Source organism: Callospermophilus lateralis, chromosome 14 (genome assembly GCF_048772815.1).
Source record: "Callospermophilus lateralis isolate mCalLat2 chromosome 14, mCalLat2.hap1, whole genome shotgun sequence".
Lineage (NCBI taxonomy): Eukaryota > Metazoa > Chordata > Mammalia > Rodentia > Sciuridae > Callospermophilus > Callospermophilus lateralis.
The window spans coordinates 76,562,732-76,587,534 of NC_135318.1; positions in this window are offsets into that span (position 1 = coordinate 76,562,732).

Here is a 24,803-nt window from a genome sequence, read left to right on the forward strand (position 1 = left end):
CAAAGTTAAAATTGCACATCTCATATGTAATATATATTAATGTGTACACATATTTTGTGTTATATAGTATATAAACTCATATATTATATATGAATATTATATATTATAATATATGTTTGTGTATATATATATATATATATATATATATATATATATATATATATATTTACATGATGGTGGTCTGGGATATAAAGGCAGTATTTGGTAACTGGTCAGGAGAAATTTATTGGAAGGAAACATGAGTAAACTTATTGGGATGAGAAAATATTTGCTGGATCAGATGGTAGTTATTATGTTAAGAGTATATTTTTATCAAATTTATCAAACTGTAATTAAATTTTATATGGTTTAGTATATAACTTGCTGCAGTAAAGACAAATATTTTTAAAAACTTATTGTATGTCATGTATAAAATTTACAATTGTTTGAAAAAAAGTGAGAAAAATATATTAGATATAACTCAAAATTTTTTTCCTCACTAATTGTTTTGATCAGCATTTTCAATAAAGACGTGTTCATGTGTGGTAAATTGGAGAACAGGGTATATAATTACTTCAATATTTTACTATTGAGCTTATTTCTGAGGTTATACAGAGAGAGGCAGATGAGGAATTAGATATCAGATAAATCTAAGGTTGAGTTATAAACCGGAACTGTCTGAGATATATGATTCAATTGAGAACATAGTGGAAAATGAAGTGTGACTAGAGATGGAACATAGCAATGAACAGAGAAGAAAATCTAGCCTGAAATTTGGAAGGATTTCAACATTTTTTAGTTTTATTAGAAAGAGAGACTAATAAAGCAGAAGCCATAATGACAAAAGAAAGCAATTTAAACTTCAGCTTTCATTTAAGGAAAAATAATCACATCTATTAAAGTCTAATAAGAACTCAGAAGTAAAGAAGACTAACAGGTATCCATTAGAGCAAGGTAGTTGGGTGATTTCAAGGACAGTTATCACAGGAATATCTATAATTTTCAATTTGGGAAGTACGGGAGGATGTTTCAGTGGTGATGGCAACATCAGGCAAGGAGATGATAAACCTCACAGAAGAGAAGTGAAGTTGAGGGATTCCCATTACCATGTGAGAAAAAAGGGGCTAAGGTTCAGAAGATAATTAGAGATGAGCCTGGAAATGACAGTTTTTCATTTCTTTTGGAGGAAATAATAATGTTGAATAAAGATTAAGATAAGTTTATGGATTTAACCCAAACTTAAGTGTGTTTTAACTTGATCACTATTTTCTACAAGACCATTCTCAGAAACTATGATTAGAGTTGAGCACAGTACAGATGGTCTGGCAGCTCAGAGAGGTAGGAAAGTGGACTGGGTAAAATGTCTTGTAGAATTAAAGACCTGTTTGTTTTCCAAATAACCTCTTTACATTTTTATAACATATATGTTATATGCACACAAAATTAAATGTAACTATGATTCATAATTTTTCTTAGCACAATGTGACATTTTAATTACCTATAATTTCTAGGTGGAAGTAGAATGATCCGCCTGTCACTCTAAAAATATTTTGCAGATATTGAATATAATGCTGTGTTAAAATACATCTGTAAGATTTTAACATAAGGAGGTGACAGTACTGACTGAGAGAGATCAATGTCTTTGAAAGATAATTTTATTACAATACTTACACATCTCAAGAGATGTGTTCATGGGAAAACATAAGATTATAATATGTAGTTACAGGACCAATAGGAAAGGCTAGGCAAAAGTTTCATGAAACTTATTCAGGAAAGATAAAACAGGGCTGAATAAACAGTTTATATTTGACTATTCTGAGTAAATTTCCCAGTTTGCAAGGCTATAAAGGTGATCTCTAGTTGCCTGGAAACTGATCATAGGATGAGTTAGGGAGGCCAATATTGGTTTGGTGTGTGCCAACTAGATGAGGAGGTGGTTGGGACCATAGACTTAGAATTGGTAGTTTGCATATAAAAGGCAAGTTCCCACCTAGCCAGTCCTTTTGCTATTTGTAATAATTGGATATCAATGGGAAGCAAAGTCTGTTTTGGTACTAAGCATTTTACGATTTCAAAAACATTATAAAATTAGAAAAATTTAGAAAACCATATATGGTTTCCACTTAGATTTTTGCATGAGCTTCCTTTGAAAAATTACTACTGGTTGTCCTAATTAAGGAGATTATTGGTAATTGGTTGGTCCAACATTTGAATTCTCAAGGTTCTCTTAATATACTGAATGAAAAGGGCAAAGAGCAAGGAGTTTGGAATAATTTATATAGACTCGCTTACATCAATAAAAAGTGAAATTTAAGGTGGGTAGTAAAAGACTTGCAGGAAGCAATAGAGAAAACAATGACAGGTGGGTGTCTGCTTATGTCTGAAGAATTAGAGATCATGTTCAGAGAGTGGGCTGTTTGAATTAGTAATTTTTCAGGTGATATTGTTGAATATTGACAGATGTGAAGGTAAAAAAATAATTGCATTTAAGATAAACAAAGGAGATGAGCCATTAAAACTGAACAAGTCATCAATGTGTAATATGAAGATATCTAGGATGATGAGAAAAATAAAATTGTGGTAGAAAGTTAAAAAAATCTATAAGCTAGGGCTTTTTGGTCTTTGCATAATGAGAAATTACATGAGTTAAGTATATGACAGAAATAAGAAAAATAATATTATTTTATATTAATGAGTAGTGGATCAGAGACAGGAGCATTGATATAATTGGAATGACATTCTGATCAAGACGTGGATGTATATAAGATGTGAAGGAATGTATTTATAAGAGTGCAAGGTCAATAGAATAAAGATAGTCATCATCTGGGGTTCAGAGATGAAAATAAGATTCAAAGATGGATAATAAATAAACTTTAAAGCTTATTTATTTATCTTTTTATTTTTTTAAATTTGAATACTCAAAGGCAGAAGGAAAGATTTAGCCAGGCTAGGCAGGAGACAGGAATATACTGTGTAGGAAGAAAGACTAATTCATGCTAAGCATTGTAGTAGACTCAAATATAGCAAGAAGTGAAATTACTGCTATGGTCATTGACTTGAAAGAGAGATATCAGACTAGTGGTAGACTTCTTCTTGATGTTTTCATAGGTTTGTGTTTATTGTTGACTAGTCTGTATTTGAAGAAGTAAGTCCTGGTATTTGTTATGGAGTGAAGCATATATTTTCTAAAAGACATGTTCTTGAATAGTATAATTAGTAACACTATTCATTAGAAAAAGCCTGTAAACAGCACACTACATAATTCATTATGGTATATTAAGATAACAGAATACAACTATGCAAATTTTTTTAGAAAACTGTTAAGCTCAACAACACAGATGAATTTCACAAACATAATATTGGTCAAAAGAAGCCAGATAAAAATGAGCATATGTTGCTTCAATCTATTTCCCTAAAGTTCAAACACAGTCAAGACAAAACCATAGCATTGAAAGTCTAATTCTTATTTAAAAACTACTAGAAAGAAGCAGAGGAATGACTTCTAGAATATTAGTAATCTTCTAATTCTTTTTTTTACATTTTTTTAAAGAGAGAGAGAAGAAGAGAGAGAGAGAGAGAGAGAGAGAGAGAGAGAGAGAGAGAATTTTTAATATTTATCCTTTAGTTCTCGGTGGACACAACATCTTTGTTTGTATGTGGTGCTGAGGATCAAACCCGGGCCGCACGCATGCCAGGCGAGCACGCGACCGCTTGAGCCACATCCCCAGCCCCTCTTCTAATTCTTGATATGGATAATGATACCTGCTTAGGCTCAATTTAATAAGAATAAAATCGTCTATACTCTTATAAATGTGAATGCTTTATGCATGTATTTTAAACCTACTTCTATTTATATTAAAATAATGACTTCAAAAATTTCAGAGCTATTTTTACAGTAAGAAAAATGTAAAAGAGATTCTAATAGAATTATTCTCTTTTACTGGTCAGAATGGTTTTTAGTAAATATTACTCCCCTTGTCAAGGGATGAGATTTACCAATATTAGCTTGAACTAATAAAAATTCATCCCCTGGAAATATGGCTAGGATATGTTAACAAGGAAAAAATGCTGCATAGTTTTCAAAACTCTGAATTAATAAATAATTAAAATCCTTAATACATTCATATTAGCTTTGCTCTGATGACAGATCATGTTCAGAAGATGATCTGGTTTATGATAACTCATCCTTTTACCACTAAAATAAACAGACAGACAAATAAAAACTTCTACATAGCAAAGGAAAAAAATCAACATAGTCATAGGGCGATTTAATAGCCACAACAACAGTTTTTTATTATAAAACAGATAAAGGACTGGAAAAGACTCCCCCCCTAGACATACACACAGCCAACAATATGCAAAAATGTTCAAAATTACTGATAATCAAAGAAATGTTAATCAAAACTACAATGAGCTATCACCACCTCATTCCTATCAGGATGTCTGTTACTAATGATCAAAAGATAAGTTGATAGGTTTGTGAGAATGTGAAGAACTAAAAACCCTGAATATCCTGTTAGATATGTCAAGTGGTGCAACTCCTATGAAAAACAGTATAGGTAATCCTCAAAAACTAAACAGAATTATCACATGATCCAGCAATTCCATTTCTGAATCTATATGTAAAAGTATTGAAATCAGAATCCTGAGGAGATATTTGACCTTCTATGTTTGCTGCCACAGTACTCACAATACTCAAGATGCAGAAACCATATGAATATCCTTAAATGGACAAATAGATAAAGAAAATATGGTTTATACATGCCACAGTCTAGCTGGGCACAAATAACAGAGCCACCAGGAAGCACTTGTAGGTTCAAAACAGCAAGTCTTTATTGCCGAACTCTACCAGCACTCCCCACATGGTCCCCAGGAACTCTCCCGAATGCCACCCACGTAGCTCCTACAGGAACACCACACACCAACTGGAACTCCCTCCCCTGGGCTGTGTGCATTCACTCTCGGAACAGTGAGAACTCAACAGGAACTCCAAAGTAGCCGCGGGTGCCTAGGCAGCAAGAGCCATCCTATTACCTGAGAGTAAAGGTCTAATATACAATTGAATCAATCCAGCATCATCTTAATGGCTTCCCACTCAACCATTACTTTTGGCAAAATGCCAGGGGCCATTCCAACTTGGCTGTGGCTCTCAGCATATACATTCAATGGTATATCATCCACAGAACCAGTTTTCACTCAATAGTGGTTACCAAGTGACTATTTCAGGTCAGTAATAATTACTAAAAATATTTATATAATCATGAATTAACAAAATACAATTTTAAAACTTTTATATTTTTATCTGTAATATAATTCAGAGCCAGTGATATTATTTTTCAACTTTTCATGTTCTACTCATTTAAAAGATACTTATAGACATTACATTTCAGTGGAAGGAGGTACATGTTAAAAAATAATAATTTGAAATAAGAACTGTTATGTAAATAAATTATATAAATAAATGCTACAGAGAAATGAAAGAGTAGAGTTGGGAATGTTGGGGAGTGCCAGGGACCAAAAGGGAGTTCTCCTTCAAAGAATAGCCTGAAAGTGCCAGGGACCAAAAGGGAGTTCTCCTTCAAAGAATAGCCTGACAGTTACAAGAAGCAGCCCCTGGGAGACATCTTGCCTGAGACACCCCTGCAGCCATCTATCTCCATGAGACAGCCTATGGCCATTTGTCTTCCTGAAGCATCCTGCATTATCTCACCGTATGAAGACTTCTAGCAACTGCCGATAAGACAGCTTCCCCATCCCCAGCCCATAAATACCCCTGTGTGAACAATAAAAGTTTGCAGCTTGATCAGAACTACTGTCTTGCTGTCTCCTTTCGTGTCTCTTGTCCCTTCATTCCTCCCCATCTAGGTTCGCTGCCCACGTTGATGTGTCCTGCCAGTCAGGACATTTGGTGCCCAGTGTGGGGCTCGAGCCTTTGACTGAGAAGGAACGCCGTCCTCGGGGGAAGACTTGGCCAAGCGGGAGCTCGAGATCGCCTTGGCAGACACAACCGAGAGACAGATCCAGGAGGAGAGTGAGGACGACGCAAGGTGAGTGACACACCATTGTGACAAGCAGTTTCGTCACATGATTTGTTTTTGTCAGGCCTCAAGGAGGCCCTCAAGACACGGGGGGCGCGTGTTAAGAAAAAGGACTTAAAATTATTCTTTTCATACATAGGAGAATTGTGTCCATGGTTTCCCCTTGAAGGGACCATTGATGGTAAAAGATGGCTTAGAGTAGGAGTGAAAGACCCCAGCCCAGAAACCCCAGGCCCCATTGTGAAACCATCAGGGCGTGTTGCTAAGCCACGTAAAGAGAGGTCTCTCTGTTAATCAGTTAAGGGTAGTCTATTGTGAGGGGACAGGATGGTTGAGGAAGAACAGAAAAGCAGATCCCAAGGCATGCCTGAACAAACAGGAACTGATAATGATAAGCAGGAACAGAAAAACCAGAGTGTTAATATGTAACTGTCATGAGGTTTATCCAGGAACATAAAGTGAAAAACAACTTTGCCCTTTAGGTAATCTATATGTTGGGTTCAAAATAACCAATAAGAAACCTGTCACTTCCCGTGCACGCGAAACCTGCCCCATTATCCTATAAAAGACCTGTACCCCAAAGCCCGGTGTGCCAGTTCACCAAAGCTCCGGCTGAGGTTTTGCTGAGCACCCGCAGGCGTCTGTGTCTGAATAAACCTCTTGCATTTGCAGCCAGTGCCTCGTGCGTCTTTCTTGGACAGGGAATCGGTGGGTCTTTCAGGAGAATGTTTAAAAGATTATTATGAATCCTTTGGCCCAGAAAAGGTGCCTGTTCCCACCTTTTCTTACTGGAATTTAATTAATGAAATTCTTAAAAGTTCACCCTTTGACAATGGTACCTTAAAACTTGTCAGGATTGGGGAAGAGGCTATGCAAAAGACCTCTCCTCCCTCTCGTCCCCCCTCGGCATGCCCTTCAGTTAGTATAGACACAGATCCTTCTCAGTCTCCCCAGGACCCTGGGAGCCTTCCTGGTCCCGCTCAAAATCCCACCCTAATGAATAAGGCTCCAACGGCTACCAACCACCTTTATCCAGTTTTAAATCCCGGAGAGACATTGACCCCTGGGGAAGAGGCTACCTTGGAGAAGGAAGCAGCTCACTACCATTCAGAAGATCCACCAACTCTCAGGACCCCGCCACAGTCTATAGGACTTACACATCCCCCTCCCTCCTATATCCCTCCTGCCTTTTGTGCTCCGGCCCTTCAGGGGCCAACTGCCCCCTCAGATATTTTTTCTCCACTTCCCCTGCCTAACCTGGCTCCCTTGCGAGAGTCTCTCCAACGTAGTTGAGAACAGATCCAACTCTTAAAAGAATTAAGATCCCTTGACTCTGAACTCCGCTCATTAGCCTTAGGCAAGGAGTCAACCCGAGCTGGCCCAAGGCGGTCCAATACGAAGGCTAAGACGCACCATTGGCCTGTTCTCGCCTTCCCAGTCACCCGCAGTCAGGCAGATAAGCCCGCCCAGGCTGAGAACAAAGACTTAGAAGAGGATCTAGAGGAGGAAGCAGGGGAAACGGATCAAGGGGATGAAGCGGGGGGAGGGCAAGATGAAGAGCAGGACTCAGAGGATGAGGAGTTCACCCCTGGGCAGGAGGGAACCCAGAGTGTTTACAAAAAATTAAGCCTGCGCTTTCTCGAAAAACTTAAAAAGGCTTGTACTCACTATGGACCCACTGCGCCCTACACATTGGCTTTACTAGAGAGTCACAGCGCACAATGGCTTACTCCTAATGATTGGAAATTTTTAGCCCGTGCCACCCTCAGTGCCGGAGACTTCCTGTTATGGAATGCAGATTTTAAAGAGCACTGTTGGGAAACTGCTCAAGAAAATTTAACTAAGGCTTCCTCTAAATCCTGGACTTATGTTAAGCTAGTGGGCAATGCGCCTTTTGACACTAACCCTAAACAGGCGCGTTTCCCTGCTGGACTTTTGGTGCAGATTCAGACAGCTGGCTTACATGCTTGGAGGTGCCTCCCTCAAAAGGGCTCAGCTACCACTTCCCTGGCAAAAATTCGACAAGGCCTGACGAGCCTTATAGCGACTTTGTTGCCCGGCTTAACCTAGCCGCGGAGCGCCTGCTTGGACCAAGCGAAAGCGAAAGCACCTTTGTAAAACATCTTGCCTTTGAAAACGCCAACCCGGCATGTCAGGATGTTCTTCGACCACACAAGGATAAAGGGGAACTTTCTGACTTTATTAGACTCTGTGCCGGGGTGGGTGCAGCCCATGCCATGGGTCTAGCCATAGGTGCTGCCTTTACCAAGGTCTTTCGCAATCCTGGCTAACGTACTTGCTTTACTTGTAAACAACCTGGCCATTTTGCACGCGAGTGTCCAACAGGCAAACAAAGCCTAGGGATAGCATCTCCTCAAACTGGGGCTAAACCGCCCCCAGCCACCCTTTGCCCTAGATGTGGTAAAGGTCGTCACTGGGCCGGTGAGTGTAGATCTAAGACAAATGCCCTTGGACAGCCTATTTCTTCCCGCTCCTCGGGAAACTCCCTGCGGGGCCAGCCCCTGGCCCCAACCTCCCCCAGGACAAACCCAGGGGCAATAAGGTTTGTTCCTTCCCAAACTCCCAACCTACCTCAAAATCCTTCTCCACGATTGCCTCCCTCCAACGAGCCACCCCAGGCAGTGCAGGATTGGACCTCTGTGCCACCACCGATACAGTAATAGACTCCATGCAAGGGCCCCAGATAATACCCACTGGAATTATGGGTCCCCCTCCATCTCATACGTGTGCCCTTATTCTTGGAAGAGCATCTACTACCTTACAAGGTGTTCACTTGGAGAAATTTCACTTGGAGAAATAAAAATACTGGCCACAGCTATTAATGGAGTTGCGGCCATTCCAGCAGTAACAAGACTTGCACAACTAATACTCCTTCCCTTAGATTCAGGAGGCACTTCCACCGCCCAAACCCTACCGCAGGGGACCGCCTCCTTGGGCTTCTCTGATGTGTATTGGGTTCAGCCCATTTCTCACAATAGACCCACCCTTACCTTACTTATTCAAGGAAAGGAATTCCAAGGAATTCTAGATACTGGGGCTGATGCCACAATTATCTCTCTAAAATACTGGCCATCAGGTTGGCCCCTCACCCCATCCTTGACTGACCTTAAAGGGATAGGGCAATCAAAAAATCCTCTGGTTAGCTCTAGGGCTCTTAGCTGGGCTGATAAAGAGGGCAATAAGGGAACTGTCACTCCTTTCGTTGTTCCTGACCTCCCTGTTAATCTATGGGGCCGAGATATTTTGAGTCAGATGAAAGTTATTCTTGCCAGTCCCAATTCCATGGTGACTCATCAAATGCTTTGTATTAATTTTGTCCCTGGTATAGGCCTTGGGAGACTGAGACAAGGACTGGTTGAGCCTATACAACCCATACAAAAAACAAGTACATATGGACTTGGGTATTCGGATTTTTAGTGTCGGTCTCTGACCCTACTGTACCCCATGCAGATAAGATTATTTGGGAGACTCAGACTCCTGTGTGGGTGGATCAGTGGCCCCTTACCCAAGAAAAATTGGAGGCTGCCTCCATGTTAGTGCAGGAACAGCTGGCAGCCGGCCATGTAGAGCCCTCAACCTCACCATGGAATACTCCTATTTTTGTTATCAAGAAAAAATCAGGCAAGTGGCGCCTTTTACAAGATTTACGTGCCATTAATAAAGTTATGCGCCTGATGGGAGCACTGCAGCCAGGCATTCCCACACCAGTGGCTATTCCCAAAAACTATTGTAAAATGGTTATTGACTTAAAAGATTGCTTTTTTACCATTCCTTTACATCCTGAGGATAGACACTATTTTGCCTTTAGTCTCCCTCGAATTAATTTTCAGGGCCCTATGCAGAGATTTCAATGGAAGGTTCTTCCCCAAGGTATGGCCAACAGCCCTAGTCTTTGCCAAAAATACGTGGCCCAAGCAGTAGACCCTGTGAGAGAGCGATGGCCACAAATTTATATTTTACATTATATGGATGATTTGTTAATTGCTGCACCTAATACCCATGATCTTAATAATTGTTACTTGGACCTTTACAAAGCCCTCACTACCTTGGGACTACAGATAGCTCCTGATAAGGTTCAAACACAGGACCCTTATACCTATTTGGGCCTTAAACTTCAAGATAATCAGATCCAAATTCCTAAAATACAACTACGTGTGGACCATCTTCACACCCTTAATGATTTTCAAAAATTACTGGGGGATATTCAATGGCTAAGACCATATTTAAAATTACCCACTTGTGTACTTCTGCCCCTTAATGATATTTTGAGAGGTGATTCCCACCCCCCTCCCCTCGAAAGCTTACTCCCGAGGCACAACAGGCATTAAATCAAGTCACAGAAGCCATTGCCCAACAGTTTGTTACACAAATTTCTTATAACCTTCCTCTGGTTCTGGTTATTTTACACACTCCTCATACACCCACAGGTATATTTTGGCAGCAGGATCCACATTTTAAAAATAAAGGCTGCCCCTTGCTTTGGGTCCATTTACCCACCACATCCTCCAAGGTTATTACTGTTTATCCTGCTCAGGTAGCTTCTATTATTATCAAAGGCCGCTTGCTTTCTCGACAACATTTTGGCAAAGACCCTGATAATATTTTAATTCCATATACTAAGGACCAAACCCAATTTTTATTATAGACAGGGGATGAATGGGGTATTGCCCTATCAGGCTTTTTGGGAACAATTGATAACCACCTCCCCAATGACCCCATTTTACATTTTGCCCAATTATATCCATTTATTTTTTCCAAAATTACTCAAAAGGCTCCTATTCCTCAAGCCCTTACTGTCTTTACAGATGGTTCCAGTAATGGCCGTGCAGTCTTTGTTGTCAATAACCAGCCTATCACTTTTGATACTGTCTATCAGTCAGCACAGCTTGTGGAATTGTTTGCCATAACACAAGTTTTTATAACATTTTTTGATAAGCCTGTTAATATTTATACAGACAGTGCCTACATTGCTCATTCTGTGCCCCTGCTGGAGATTTCACCCGCCATTAAGGCTTCTTCCAATGTGGCCTTTCTGTTTCACCAGCTTCAGCAGCTAATTCAGGCCAGACAACACCCATTTTTCTTAGGACACATCAGGGCACACTCTAATCTTCCGGGCCCTCTAACACAAGGTAATGCCCAAGCTGATGCAGCAACTCGTTCCATCTTTCCAATTTTTGTTGGCTCCGTTCAAAAGGCCACGGAATTACACAATCTTCACCATCTTAATTCCCAGAGCCTTCGATTACTTTGTAAAATTACCAGGCAGCAGGCACGAGAAATAGTAAAAGCATGTCCTGCTTGCGCTGTCTCCCTCCCCATTCAACACTTGGGAGTTAACCCCCGAGGATTGCTGCCCAATCAGGTTTGGCAAATGGATGTTACTCATTTTCCTGAATTTGGAAAAACCAAATATATACACGTTTCTATAGATACCTTCAGCGGCTTTATTTTTGCATCACCACATTCCGGAGAGGCTACCAAAGATGTCCTTTCCCATCTTGTTTCAGCCTTTTCCATAATGGGTAAACCAATATATATTAAAACAGATAATGGTCCTGCATATACCAGTGCCAAGTTTAAACAGTTTTGTGCTACCTTACAAATTTGTCATACTGCTGGAATTCCATACAACCCTCAGGGCCAAGGCATTGTGGAACGTGCCCACCTTACCTTAAAGACTTGGCTAACCCGCCTTAAGGCTTCCTCCCTTGTATTTACTACTCCCAGGGATCACCTTAACCATGCATTATTTGCCCTTAATTTTCTTACCCTAGACAGCGAAGGCCATTCGACCGCAGACAGACACTGGCATCCCTCATCCAATTCTGTTCGCCCACCTGTTATGTGGCGTGATCCACTTACAAATAAATGGAAAGGCCCAGACCCGGTCCTCATCTGGGGACGAGGCTCAGCTTGTGTTTTGGACCAAGAGCAAGCAGCCCCAAGATGGTTACCAGAACGCCTGGTTAAACAGGTTAATGACTTACCTCAACCCAGGGATGGAGGCCCTCCCCCTGAGGACAAACTTTCCTCTTTTTCAGATGCAGCCAACAATCTGTGTGAGGATCCTGCTTAAGGCACTTCTGCTGAATAGGTTTGTACATGGAGGCCTTGGCCCTCCACCTTCCAACATCAGGGAGTACCTTTTTGGCCCTCCCTGCGAATGCAGGGGAGGATTTTGGACTCAGGCTCCCACTAGTTGGACCCAGACTACTGACTGCTTGACTAAGGTGGCTTACCTCCGTGCTGAGGTTGACCATAAACTCGGAGGATTTCATCAGCCTAAATGGGTATGTGTTAACAAGCCAAAGATTATTCCCCCCAGTACAAGTAAAGCTCTCCAAAATTGTTCTGCAACTTGTACGCATACCCAGGCGATGCATGTCTCTTGTTATGTGTCAGCCTCAATTTGTGTTAACAAGCAGGGAAAACAATTTTTTGAAGCCACCCTAACTAAAACTCATGCAGCAGAGGGGACCACTATTCATTATACCCCCGTTCTCTTTGACCGGGGAGGAGAAGGCATATATACCAAGTTACAGTCAGCTGGATGCCAAGGCACTGTCTGTAAACCCTCCTGCTGGCCCATTAAGGCCCCTACAGGGGTCTCTGATGGTGGAGGACCCACTGATGCTGTCAAGCATCTTCAGATAATCAAACTTTTGAGACCACAAATCCCTGAGCTCACACATCATCCCTTAGTGCTGCCTAAATCCCAGCTCCCAGATTTAGATACCAATACATTAGATATTTTGGAAAGTACCTTCTCCTAGCTTAATAATTCTAACCCCGCCCTTGCTGGTGATTGCTGGCTCTGCATGACGACAGGGGCAATAATGCCTATGGCAGTTCCTATTAATTCTATCATAGGCAGTGATAAAACATGCCAACCCGGATTTCCTTTTAAAGTACAGCCTATGGGCACTTTTACATTATGCCTTTTAGGCGCGATGCAGAATAATACCTATGATATTGATGTTGGAGTTACTTCCTTTGGAAATTGCTCAACAGTAAAAAATTATTCCTCACCCACCCCATCTCTTTGTCCCCCCAATGGCACAGTTTTTATGTGTGGAGGAAACTCGGCCTTCCCCAGGCTTCCAGCGAATTGGACCGGTGGCTGTGTTCTTGCCTTATTACTCCCTGATATAACTATTGTCCCAGGAGATGAACCTCTACCCATTCCTAGCCTAGACACCCTAGTCAAAAGACACAGGCGGGCAATACAGGCCTTACCACTCCTTGCCAGCCTTGGAATAATAGCTGCTGTAGGCACAGGTACAGCTGGCTTAGGCACAGCTATACACTCCTACCGCCGCCTGTCTCAACAACTTATAGATGATGTACAAACTTTATCAGGAACCATTAAAGATTTACAGGACCAAATAGACTCCCTGGCAGAAGTGGTCCTTCAAAACAGACGAGGCTTAGATCTGTTGACAGCTAACCAGGGAGGTATTTGCTTGGCCTTAGGGGAACGATGCTGCTTTTACGCCAATAAATCAGGCATAGTACAGACTAAAATTAAGCAGCTTCAAGAAGATTTAGAGAAGAGACGAAGGGAACTATTTGAAAACCCCCTCTGGACTGGGCTTAATGGACTTTTACCCTACCTTCTTCCACTATTAGGCCCTTTGTTGGGTTTACTTTTAGTGGTGTCCATAGGACCCTGTGTTATAAACAGGCTGGTACAATTTATTAAAGAACAGATTAATATTTTGGCCTCTAAGCCCATACAGGTTCACTATCATCGTCTGGAGATGGAAGACCACGCTGCCAACATTTAAAAGGATGTTCTACCCTTCTCACAGGCTTATTTCTTAAGTTTACATCCCCACAGATCCCCCCTTTCTTAAAAGTGTCTTTTTACCTGAACTCAAACAAGACTAAACCAAAAAATAAATGGTATTTACTAATTACTGGCCAGTCATTCTTTTAGGACTCTTGCTTTTCTTAGATTCTGTATTTTTTGAGCTCATAATTTTGATCCTACAGACAAGTTAAAGTTTTCTGATCAGTCCTATTTTTGTTCAGCTGTGGAGTTTTTAAACATTGCAATGGAGATTTCACCTCAAAAAACAGCTACAAGGCCTTGTATATGTGTGCACACTTGTGTTATGTGTTGTATGTCATTATGTCTGTATGTGTGTATATGACAATTGGCAGATATGTGAGGAGCGCTCAGAAAAAAAAAAAGTAAATAAATAAATAAAATATAAAAATAAATAAACAAATAAATATGGATCCAAATATCTTTGATTCACGTGATTCAAATGGTTCAATTTCAATTGGGTAAACAGATAAAAGTAAAGATGTCTTTAAAATTAAGCTTATAAGTTTTTCTAGGTGTTCAACAATAAAACCCAACAAAATGTTGATGTCTATAAAATAATTGCTTAAATTCAGAAAGTTACAAGTATTGATTCATAATGTGAACAAAAAAAGAAGGTTAACAGATGGAAAAGAAAAACTAAAAGGTTCTAGACATGGATTTAATAGAGGAAAAATGTGTTTCTGGATAAAAAGTCTATATGATTGAGTTAACAAAAGGGTTTAAGTAAGTGATAAAAAAGGTCTGTGTAAATGTGTAAGTTTTTGAACAAGTGATCTTAAAGAAATTAAAAATTATACAACTATGGTTAAACAATAGCTGTTATTTTTCAATATTGTAATGTTATTTCTTTAAGAACCAAACTTGGTTAATATAAAATCATCAATGTAATTATGGTGCTATTAATTCATATCTTCCAGGTATACAAGTCTGTAAGGTAGAAGCTTCAAAAGAGCATTATATCAAGCTGGTGTTCTGAAGTTGTATGGTAATTTTAGGCTTAAAAGAAAAACATGTTGGAGATTTATTTATATCATTTGTGTTCTCTAACTGGATTTGTTATCAATAAGATATGTAAAGTTTTATGTTACTTTACACTGAGATACAATTCAAATGTATTTTTAAGTTAATGAGAGCCTAATCTGTGTAAAGGTTTTATTGTACAACACAAAAGTATTTTGCTACTTTTCTAAAAAAAAAAGGGGGGGGGAGGTTAGAAGTTTTTAGCCTTTAATTCATGTTTTAGAAGTGATATTATGTTGTGTTAGCTAATATTCATGTAAACTTGAACAACAATTTATGTAAGCTTTGTAAAATGATGTCTAAAAAACAAAGATCAGCTTCAGAACTATAGTGCTTAAGATTTATAAAGAGCCCGAGACTATGAAAGAAGTAGGCCAGATTTCAGTACATTTAAAGTTGTGTCCAAAAGTTGGTTTTTGCCAAGATTACTAGGATCTCAAACAGGGGATTATAATGTATAACCCTGCCAAAATTTGAGGTAGCTATTATATAAACTAAATATGTTTTTACCTTAGTTAATCTTAGTTTGTAGTTTGCCTATAGATGGTTTAAAGATTGCCTGTTAATGTTTTGCAGAGGTACTACTTTAAGAACTCACGACCTGGGTTAATTTAAGATAATGAGTTACAAGGAGCCATTACCTACAGGATAGAGAGATAGCCTTATATTAAGAGTACAGGGCTTTAATGGCTGTTAATTTATTTGCTGGATGTTTAGGATCAAGTTTTAAAATTAAAAAAATTGGCTCTTGCCCTCTGAATCAGTCTGAGTCAGGGAATAGGGGACTTCTTCAAAGAGCTTTGTAACTCTGGGCCACATAACTTCCCGAGCAGGGAGATTAATGAGACCAATGGAGAACAGAAAGCCAATTAGTGCATTTGCTGTCAAGAGGAGGGTCATCGGATAAGGGAGACATCCCTGATGCTTCAGAGGGAAGCCATATGGTCAAGCAAGGCCTGGACCCATCCTAGCGCAAATGGCACTAGCAGAACTGAAAAGCTGCTGTAAGTTCCCGAGGACTCCCAGGGAAACTCGGCTGACTGTTAACAATAGATAAAAACAAAAGTCAATTTGACTTGCTTCATCCTAAACACTTAGCAAAGATAGTCAAAGCCAAAACACTGCTATTTCTGAGTATTTTAAATAATAATAATAGTTAAATGTAACTTCCAAGAAATAGTAAACTGGAACTGCAAAAGAGATTCTCAGACAGGAATGCCTGATAACCATCAAAAGGGACTGCCAGAATAGTTTTTAGTTTAAGGCCTTTATTTCTAACCTACACAGGTAGGCTTAATGTTTGCTAGTATGGTTATCCAGCCCTAAGTAACAGAATTAAAGATTTCTCTATTAGACACAGGCTGGTAAGGTATGGTCAAATATTTTATATAAGTAAGGGGGAGATGCCAGGTACCAAAAGGGAGTTCTCCTTCAAAGAATAGCCTGACAGTGCCAGGGACCAAAAGGGAGTTCTCCTTCAAAGAATAGCCTGACAGTTACAAGAAGCAGCCCCTGGGAGACATCTTGCCTGAGACACCCCTGCAGCCATCTATCTCCATGAGACAGCCTATGGCCATTTGTCTTCCTGAAGCATCCTGCATTATCTCACCGTATGAAGACTTCTAGCAACTGCCGATAAGACAGCTTCCCCATCCCCAGCCCATAAATACCCCTGTGTGAACAATAAAAGTTTGCAGCTTGATCAGAACTACTGTCTTGCTGTCTCCTTTCGTGTCTCTTGTCCCTTCATTTCTCCCCATCTAGGTTCGCTGCCCACGTTGATGTGTCCTGCCGGTCGGGACAGGGGAGAGAGAAATTTATGGTTTTCCACAGGTTGTTCAGGATAGGCCTCAACAGAAGTATGGCACTTGAAATCAGAATTAAAGAAAATTTAGGAAGTGAGATAGATAATTGAGTGAAGAATGCAGTTGAAGGAAATAACCAAGGTAGATCCTCCTAAGTTGGGAGTAATTCTGGTATAGCAAAGGGAGGTTCAATAACCATGTCATTATTTTATGAAGCAAAATAATTAGAGAAAGTGTGGTAAATGAGGTCAGAAGTAAACAGGGTAAGGCAGAGGGATTTCAGACAACTGTTAGAAATTGACTTATATTCTCAGTGAAGCTATTTCCCTATTTTGAGCAAAATATGAGATAAATTGACCTCCATTTTAAAAGTATTTCTTTATGTGCTGTATTTCATAGAAAATATGAAAAGAAGGACAAACACAGAAGAATTTGTTAGTAGGCTTTCTAAGTAATCCAGGTCAGGAAGGATAATAGCTCATTGGAGGGTAGGCAGCAAGAGAGGTGATGAGTAATTGTTACCAATTATGCAGGAGGCATTTTTGAAACAGAAACAGCAGAATAATGAACTCATTTTAGCATGTAAGAGTAAGGTAGGCATAAAAAAGGATTGTTTTTTTTTTTTACCCAAAAACTGGAAGGATGAAGTTAGTGTCAAATGAGATAATGAACATCACTTGAGGAGCAGGTTTGGGTAGGAAGATAAAGAGTTTGACTTAGTAAATGAGGTGATTGGATTAGTAAAATATCCAGAAGAAGATGTTAAAGCAGTTGGACTAATGTGGTCAGAGTTTGGAAATAAAATATAAGTTGGAAACTAATAGGTACAATAATCACCTTATAGATGACATTCATAAAATGAAAATTAATTAGTTCATCAAGAGGATGAAGAGACCTTAAGAACAGATAAACACTCATGACTAAACCCCAGGGTCCTGATTTTTAAGAGTTTGGGAAGTAGGCCACAAACATACTGAAACCAAACTGGGTAGAAAGAGACCTAGCAGAGCATGGTGTCACTGACATTCACCACTGAGTTTGTGTGGTGTACTGAGTATAGGTCTTAGGTACTATTAATCCTAAATACTCTTATTAAAAGACTCACCATTATAGTTTATATTACCCTATTAACATACACCTTTCAAGGATTAGTAAAGCACAAAGAGTATCATTGTATCCTAAAAAATCCTCACTAATTTTTCCAAAATGATCTTTAGCAGATTTATGTGTGAAATCTGGCATAGAAGTGAAATGTTACCTACAGTATAATTCTTCACTAAATCATGCATTGGAATATTATTCTAGAAAACCTGTAATTCAAAAAATGAACCTTGTATAAGAATGTCACAAAAACTAAGGGAACCATACTCCCATTATTAATATATCATATATTCTCATAAAGAATATTTGTATTTACTTTTTCATGTAGAAAGTATTTTTGAAAAAAAAAGTCTATAAAAAGAAATCTTGGCAGTCACAAATAAGATAGGCATAGAAAATAAAACTTCAGAACAAATGTAATTGCCACAGAAAATATTTGAAAAAGTTATATCTGATAAAGAACTGTAATCCAAAATACACAAACAGCTCTTGGAACTTAGGACTCAGAAATTAACTCAAGTAAAAAAAATGGTTCAATAACTTTAACAGAGTCTCACCCAGAAGATATACAAATATCAAACAAAAATATAAAAAAATATTCCCCATCATATACAGTTAGAAAAATTGCAAATTGAAACAACAATGAGTTGTCATTATATAACTATTAGAATGATCAAAACCCGGGACACTTGCAGTACAAAGCACTGGCAAGGATTTGGACCAATGGATATTCTTATTCATTGCTAATAGGAATGTATAATGATAAATCTCTTTGGAAGACTGTTGGCAATTTCTTATAAAACAGAATTTTAAACATCAGAGAAGAAGTAAATTATTTTGAAAAGCAAAACAATAGGGGATTTCAATAAAATCAAATGCTGATTCTTTAGAACTTCTTTAAAATCAATACAATTCTAATGAGAATAAATAGGACAAAAGGCAGAAATTGCCAATGAGAGAAGTGAACAAGGAGATAGCTCTACTGATGTTCCAGGCATTAATGTCATGGGGGAAATTATTAACAGCATTATGTCCATATGTTTCAAAACTCCTTAAAATATACAGGGATTATGAAGAAACAGTAAACATATGAGTAGTCTTCTGTTTTAATAAAATTGAATCTGTAGTTAAAAATTTTTCAGAAAAAGAAATTGCTAGTCTACATAACTTTATTGATAAATTTAGAGAACATTAAAGGAGGAAACTATAAACTATATAAAAGTGCTTTGGAAAATAATAGCCTAAAACAAAAGTCAGACAAAAAATGATGCATATGGAAGCTATGTATTAATATTTTTTCATTGCTTTGTATGCAAAAATTCTCAACAAAATATTAGCAAATCATAATTAACAACTGTTAGAAGCATAATTTTTCATGAGCAAATACATTTAATCCTGATTGCTCAGGCTATGTTCAATCAGATAAAAGCTGTTACTGGGAATAGGAAGAGAAAGAAGAAAGATGAAAAGAAGGTCACGAAGAAGAAAAGAAATGAAGAAAGCTATGCTTACAGTATATTTAATGGTGAAAGATAAAATGCCTTCCATAGAATCAGAAACAAGGCAAGGCCATTCATTCTCATAGCATCATACTAGAAGGCATGTCCAATCCAGAAAACAGGGGAAAAAATGGAGTTATTTCATGTTTACAGGATGGAAAAATCCCTGTTGAGAGATCAGTTATCCACAAATTTATCTATAGATTTAATGCAACTACAACACTACAATCACAAGTCTAATAAGATTATTTATATATAAATTGGCAGGTTCTTGGTAATATTTGTATAAAAAGGTGAAAAAAAAGAATATTTTTGGAGGTTGTAGGTCCCCCAGTAAACAACATTCAATATCAGAGATTCTGGGAGAACTCAGGGCAGTTGGAGAATACAGGTTTCTTGGTTTCTTGTTATAAGTAGAATAAATAATAAGTATGCAGGGAAAAGCCTCCATCTGTCTGGGTAATATTAAAACTTTTGCTCCACCCTAGATTTTACTTCTTAGCTCTAAAGATTTATGAATAATCAACCTATGCCTCAATTATTTCAATGTATTTCTAATCTTTGGGTTTTTTTATCCCCCAAATCTTTTCTTTTTAATTTTATCACTGCTAAAATAAGAGTTGCTCAATTTCAAAAGTGGTCTATATCTTTTCTTCTTCCAATCTCTCCATGACTTTCTCCTTTTTCTCTAATTTTAATTCATCACTTTTGTATAAGTCCTCACATTATCTTTTTCATTCATTCAGTCTGTTCTTTTAGATTAGGCCTTCATATATTCAATTTTTCATTAAAACCAAACATAACTCTAACATTCTCCCAGTCTTACTTCTCTCATCTAGGCTGAATTCAAGACTGAATACCTTGAAAATAAGAAACTCTCAGCTTGAGGTTGAAACCTGAGATCCCTGGAGGTGCAAGTCCTGGAGTCCAAAGGCAGGAGAACCTGGAACTCTGATTTCCGCAGGAAAAAGAAGAGCATTCTGACTTGGAAATAGAAAGTGAGAATCCATTCTCCCTCCATCTTTTTGTTCCATCTAGGGTCCCAGGTCATGAAATGGTGCCAAACATTAAGGGTGAATTCACTGTCTCACACACCTGTGTTCTTTAGAAGCACACCATGACACACAAGGGGCATTCCAGTCATAATGATCCAAATCATAACCACCTAGGTTTCCCTTTTAGAAGAAGGGTGTGTGGGTTAAGTATCTACTGAATCATTTCCAACTAGATGAGTATCCCTTAATCAAGTCAAGTTGTTTATTCAAAAATCAAGGCATCACAATGGTCATGTAAATCCACTTTCCATTTAGAGAATTGCATTCAATTCCTGGAGAACATTTCCATGGTTTACTCTCCATGTGTTTGTTCATGTTCTGTCAACCAAACACACCATAAACTAGGTTTTGTGCCTGTTCATTAAACTGATCCTCTTATTTGATTGGATAACCTTAGTTTATACTTTGAGCTACTAGTAAGTTTGCATTATTTGGAAGGGATCCTTTGATTCCTCAATGTAATTTTGATTGATATTGTTCATAACATTTATAGGTTATCTTCTAAGTATTGATTAATGATCTTGAACTTAAATTTCTGCATCTATACATGGAAAAATACTTCTATAGAGAGGCTGCAATGAAGAACTAAAAGAATATTGATTGAAAATTTTTATAGTTTACTGTGTGCCATATAATGTTATATCCAATGTTAAGAGTAAAAGTTAAAATGAAACTTCTAATATTAATTCATGTTACTATTTACACTTTGAAAAATGATTTTATGTAGGAGTTGAAATTGTGCTGGTTCTTAAAGGGAGATTAAGGGGTTTTTTAGATAAAATGTTATTAGGTTGAGTATCCAGTACTTAGCTAGAAAAATAAGTGCAGCTTATTATAGGGACAAGATATTTGAGATAAATTTGTCAAAGTTCAGATTTAAGGAGAAACTAAACCTAAAAAAGTGATGGAAGTTAATAAAACTACTTAAAGAGAATTTTTACCTGAAAAAAGGACAAAAAACATAATTAAATATATGACCTTGAAGAAGAAAGACAGAAGGTGAAAAGGAATATAAGTTATAATATTTCTGAAACAAAATGGAAAAAAGGATGGAAATTATAATAGACCAAGTATCTTTGGGAATAGTGTAGAGAATAAAATTTGCAAAAAAGAAAAAAATAGTATAAAAGAAGGAAGAATTGTCAAAAAGAATTAAAAAATAATTTAAAAAAAACACCATGAGTTTTAGCACATCAGGTACAATTGACTTTGAACATACATCATTAGAGAGGCAAGACTAATATGGCAATGGAATTTATAAAGAAATTAGGACTGTAAGCATTGAGGATAGGCATATAACATTTTGACCACAAAAGAGACAATGAAAATGTATGTTCACCAGGGAGGCAGCAAAGTCAAGAGAGGGTATTTTGTTTTTTTAAATAAGAAAGAACTCTTCAATTTCATAGACCATAAAGAGAGTGTATTGTCCAGTGATCAAATTAAATTAATTCACTGGCATTAATAACTTGTTTCTTTAAATCTTGGGGCTTTTCAGTGACCTTTTCAATTTTCATTGATTAGGACTCACTTGGTTTTTCTTTTCTTTTTGTTGTTAGTTTTGATTGATCTCTTGTATGATTCTGGAATATGCCATGATTATTTATAGAGTTTGTACATGTTTTCATACTTGGAAATTGACTTCAAAATTTTAAATTTGAAATGTCAAATGAAATTAAGTGTAGAAGGCATACATGGTTTATATGAGCACTCATGGTTAACATTTATAAATAAATAAGGGAAAGATTGATAATATCCTAGAATACAGGTACAACATCTGTTATCATATAGATCTTATTCTCAAATAGAAGTCCAAAGTTCTGGAGAACAAATCAAACATTTTCAACAAAATTTGATCGATTCTCACTTTATGATTTAATGAGTTTTGGACATTCTATAAAAATTTTGAACTTAAATTCTGAATGCCAAATAAAAGGAAAAACAATACATGCCAGCAATGGAAATAATGGGTTTGAGCCAGTGAGGCAAGGTAACAGGAAGTTGAATTCAAGGAATTATATTACAATAGTATCACTAGAGAGAGATAGATGTGTATAAAAGTGGTACCAATAAATTAACAAGGGAGATAGATTTGTATAAAAGTGGTACCAATAAATTAATGAGGGAGATAGATTTGTATAAAAGTGGTACAAATAAATTAACCATTAACATGTTTCCATGCTGAGAAATATAAATTTTGTGATTATACCTAAAAGAAAGATATTGGGAAATTTGGTAAAAAGATTTTGAAAATACTTTTACTTCAGAAAGATTTTTCTGAAGACAGATCAGCTGTCATTGAACAAATAAAAAAGAAAAAAAAGATGAATAAAACCTCGAAGATGGAATCATTGACTGTGAGTTTATACAATTTCTTTAATGAGGAGGAATTGAAAGTTAATAAATGAAATGGCCTTTTATCCTTAATTTTTTACCAAAAAACCCTCCAATTTTCATTGCAAGTTTTGCATACTTGCATAGGATTGATATTAACTGAATATTACATTAATGGTTTTATTTATGAGAAAGAATGAAGGATGGTAAATATCACATATTACAGAGTTAAACTTTAATAAACACTACTTTTTATGAATAGTTATATTGCTTTACATTTTCATCTATGGTCCTCAGGATTCAGTTCCTAGATATAATGTGCATTCTTCTGAATTATAATATGATTTTTTTAAATTGAACCACATGTATTTCTAATACTTGTGTAAAGGGCTAAAGCAGTTTTTCAATATTAAGGAATGTGAGTCAAGAATTCCTAAGGACCCTAACACAGACAATTGTTGATGAACTGTGAACAGTTTCTCCTCCCTCCCATATTTTTCCCTAATTCTGCTCATGGAGGATAGTCTACACAGTACGTTAGAATTCTGTATGACTGCTAGGGACTGAATGTTTCATACCAAAATTTATATATTTGAAGACCCAGCTCCCATTATGTTTGTAACTGGGGACTGGATCTTTGGAAAATAATCTCAAATTAGGTCATGGGTTTGGGGCCTCATGATGGGATTGACATAAATATAGGAAGAGGAAAAGAGATAGTTCAAGGAGTAAGCTCTGCCTTCTCATGAGCACATACTGAGGGAACAAAAAAACATGCAAACACACAGTGAAAAGGGGACTGTCTACATGTCAGGAATGAGACTCTGACCAGATATCAAATCTATCAGCACCTTGAGCTTGAACTCCTCAGGTTCTAGAACTGTGAGAGTTACATGTTTATCTGCATAAGCTTTCCAGTCTAAGGAATTTTCTTTTAGCAGACTGAACAGACAAAGATTCTCTGAATCTTTTCATTTTCATAGTTCTACATAAATGAATGATTTACTTTTATTGAATTTTACAAGCAGATGTGTGTCAGGTGTTTAGTGTATATATCAAATTATTGATTTACAATCATACAGAGATATTTTTCTCAAAAAGTAAAGCAAATATCATGAAACATTATGATACTGGTCAATACCAATAAGTTCAGATTAAAGTCTTGAAGTCATACAGAATATATTTTTTTTAATTTTTTTAATTTTTATTTTTTTCATCTTTCATACATTTGATTCAAGTGAGTTATGCATTTCCATTTTTACCCCAATTACAAATTGCAGAATCACATCAGTTACACATTCACAATGTTTACATAATGCCATATTAGTGACTGTTGTATTCTGCTGACTTTCCTATCCCCTACTATCCCCCACCCCTCCCCTCCCATCTTCCCTCTCTACCTCATCTGTTGTTGTTCCGTTCTCTCCCTTATCCCCCCTTTCCCCTCACAATCTCATATATGTGATTTCATATAACGATGAGGGTTTCCTTCTGTTTCCATGCAATTTCCCTTCTCTCTCCCTTTCTCTCCCATCACTTGTCTCAGTTTAATGTTAATCTTTTCCTCATGCTCTTTCCCCCTGTTCAGTTCTTAGTTGCTCTCCTTAAATCAAAGAAGAAATTTGGCATTTGTTTTTTAAGGATTGGCTAGCTTCACTTAGCTTAATCTGCTCTAATGCCATCCATTTCCCTGCAAATTCCATGATTTTGTCATTTTTTAGTGCTGCATAATACTCCATTGTGTATAGATGCCACATTTTTTTATCCATTCATCTATTGAAGGGCATCTAGGTTGGTTCCACAGTCTAGCTATTGTGAATTGTGCTGCTATGATCATTGATGTGGCAGTATCCCTATAGTATGCTCTTTTAAGGTCCTCAGGGAATAGTCCGAGGAGGGCGATGGCTGGGTCAAATTGTGGTTCCATTCCCAGCTTTCCCAGGAATCTCCATACTGCTTTCCATATTGGCCACACCAATTTGCAGTCCCACCAGCAATGTACAAGAGTACCCTTTTCCCCACATTCTCGCCAGCACTTATTGTTGTTTGACTTCCTAATGGCTCCCAATCTTACTGGAGTGAGATGGTATCTTAGGGTGGTTTTGATTTGCATT